The sequence below is a fragment of the Eurypyga helias genome, unplaced genomic scaffold (assembly GCF_000690775.1).
Source record: "Eurypyga helias isolate BGI_N326 unplaced genomic scaffold, ASM69077v1 scaffold17406, whole genome shotgun sequence".
Classification (NCBI taxonomy): domain Eukaryota; kingdom Metazoa; phylum Chordata; class Aves; order Eurypygiformes; family Eurypygidae; genus Eurypyga; species Eurypyga helias.
In genome coordinates this window covers 6000-9355 of record NW_010254824.1, presented here as the reverse complement: position 1 = coordinate 9355, position 3356 = coordinate 6000, and positions in this window count along the sequence as shown.

Genomic DNA, 3356 nt, shown 5'->3' with positions numbered 1-3356 from the left:
CAGCAATAGCCTTTGCATTTGGCTTGTTTTGCTGCGGTTTGGATGTCAGCTATGGAGTTTTGTTTTGGGTTGGGTTGTGGGGGGTGCTGTTTTTGTGGGATTGTTCTTGCTTTGCATAATGATGTTAACTACCCTTTGTGGTTTGCATGACTCTTGGCATAGCAACAGTGAAATGGAAAAACACCTTTTTTTTTTTTAAGGAAAATACAATTAGGAAATCTTCAATTTATTTAAAAACTGTTTGAATTCACACTGCATGTACGCATTTAAATTTAGTGAGATAGATGAAATAAACTAACAGAAATTGCTATGAACTAAGCCACTTCACCATTAAATCTATATGGGACTCCTTTAACTGGAAAGAATTATTTCTGTGCATGCCTATTTCAGTACTGCCCTTCTGTTTGTCCCATTTGTTCAGTCTCCACCCCCCTAAGGAACAGAAGTGCGAGGTGGGGTCAGGCAGGGGTATAACCATTACCCGCCTTTTCCTCTTCCAATGGGTGTAACAGAATTAACAATACACCCAGCACCACACATGAGGAGACCAGGCAGGACGCCCAGCTGGGAACCTTGCTGACATGTTACAGAATCAGGCTTTACATCAGGAAATCATCAACCACATTCAAACCTCAAGAAAGGTCCTTGGAAGTCAAAGCCCCCAAAACCATCATGGCCCAACTCTGCATATTCAACTGGAAGAAGAGAGTCCTGATTAGCTAACATGACACTGCTCACAACCACATTATATCCCAAGGGCAAAGGCTCACAGAAATTTTTATGTTGGATCAGATGCTTACAAGATGCTCTCCACAACACAATATAAGTTTCTCCCACATTCCCTTCAGCCTTGGTTGCCGATGAGATCTTCACTGCAGTGCCATCTAGGAGTTTGGGAGTAACTCAAATATCAAGTCTGCTGCTAGCATCTATTTTACCGCCTCCACACAGAGCAAATGACATTCTGCCGGGCCACGTTAAGCAAAACCTTAATGTTCCAACAGGTTCCAGAGACGATTTTTCAACGTTCAAAATAACACAGCTCTAACCTACAAAACAGCCCCTCTCCTACTTGAGAGAGAGTTTGCTGTAAGAAGTAGCATCCCTTATCAGATCAGCTGCTATAGCTTAAGAGACAACATGCTTTTGATTATACAAGCACTCCTCTACATGACTAAGCCCTGTAACTTCTCATTTCACATGCAAACACGGTCCATATGTGCATAAAACCTACAGCACCAAACCCCCATACAAGACAATTACTGTGCAATATACACAAGGAAGCTCAAACTCCATACACAGCAGTCATGAGGGACAGCCAGTTTATTTTTCCAGGCATGACCAACGCATATCCTATATTAAGATCTGGTTGCTATTTGTCTCCACTTTTTAATGCTAAAGCTAAATCTTGTGGTGAAAGTCTCTGATGGTCATCCCTGCAGTTCAGCAAAACAATGTACTTTTACTTTCGAATATTCACGGATTGTAAGATGCCTTTTCAAAAAAGTTTTAGGGACAAATGTAAGGCTTGGGTTTCTTTTGTGGTAGAGCATGGGGAACAATGGGATAGGTGTCTGAAAGCATTGTTTGCTTTCTTTTAATCCTACGTAGAATGTTCCTTTCATACTGAAAAAAAAAATTGAAAGAACCTTCTGGCAATTAAAGCTGTGGTTGAGAAATAATGGCTAATAATGGGGAAAAAGTTACTATATATATATATATAAATAAATGTTCCACTTGCTTCTTTCGAACACTGCGTTTATCCAGAACTTTTCCAAGGGGAATTTTTCCCACATGGGTTTGATGCCAGGCAAACTAGATCCACAAACACGCCTACTTCTCACGTTCAACAACGTCCCCGATCACCACCTTTTCCGTACTTCATCCAGTCTCTGCTGGCCATTTCTCTAACCTAGCAAATATTTACCCCTCTAAGTTAACTTTCCCAACCATTCCCACCCATTTGTCTCTGTTACATCTTCTAAGCCCATCCTCCTAAATTTCTTCGGCTACATCCACAGCACCTTACTAAAATCGTTAGTGACGAGCAGCAATTGCCTGCTGACAACAAAGCGGTCACACAGGCCAGGGAGCAGAAGAGGCAGAAATCCACCCTGCTATATAAACACTGTGTGGGAGGATACAGGAACAGCAAGGTTTCTGTTTGCCCAGCCATAAAAGCACAGCCTAAGAGGAGGAAAAAAAAAACCAAATAAGCAAACCACGCATGGAAAGAGGGAGTGCCTTGAAGAAAACACAGAACAAACACTGTTAAGGTCCTCTCACCCATCCCAGGGATCACCGTGGTGGCCCACCTCAAACTCTAAATAAAGAGCCGAGGTTTTACTCCCGCAGTGGGTGTCACTGTCTTGCTTCACGTGCTCGTCAGCATTTTCTGCTGCTTGGGCAAAGCTGAGAGGGAACAGACCTGTTCATAAGAGATTAAACTTTGGATAGACTTTCAATAGGAATCTTGGAAATACAATCCTCTAAGACACAGCACAGCAAAAAAAGGACTAAAACTGGAAATATTTATAATAAAAGTACAAATTACACGATGATGGCAGAGGAATAAAATTTGAAAGCTGCCAGAAAACTTCTCTTTCAAGGTGCAATAGAAATAAGCTCAGCAACTGCCATCACACCCATTCCTGGAATTTATTTAGTGGCTGCTGTTCAAGATTCAGTTACACCAAGGTCTAATAATTTGAGGGGAAAAAAGGATGAAAAGACAACATCCTATATTTGTTCAAATAATTTGTTGAATTTGTTATGTCCGTTTCCCAGGGAACACTGCGTAAAGTTAAACCCTTGGCCTTTACCCCTCCTCCAGGTTAATTATCAGGATGTAGTAGAAAAGGCTCCCTAAAGCTATAAATTACAGGACCTGCTCCAAGACTGGTCCCTGATTGTGAAACCAGGAGAACAGAATTTATCACCTCACAATAAGCTGTGCATTTTCATCAGAGGTGAACTGAGGCATCCACCACTGTGCTTGTGCAAGACAAGGGCAAGCCACAGTCAGCAGCTGCTGTTTGACCAGCCTGAGCTAGATTTGACTCACGCACTGCAGCACAGAAGTTTTTCTCTCCTGTACCACGTGCAGTATTTTTCATCCTGACAGACAAAAAGCCCTACGATTTGGTTTTCCATTGTCTTCTGTGTATGTAACTCCCTGTGTAGCCTCCCTTTCCCTATGAAAAAACTAATTCAGTAGAATGGGTTGCCCTTCCAATAGGGTTTAATGTAGCTGAGTCCATGCCAGCCAAACCTCAGGAAACCTCTTTTACACAGAACTTACCAATCATAGTTCACTTTTAGGAAACCTTAATTGGTCTTCATCCAAAAATGTATAT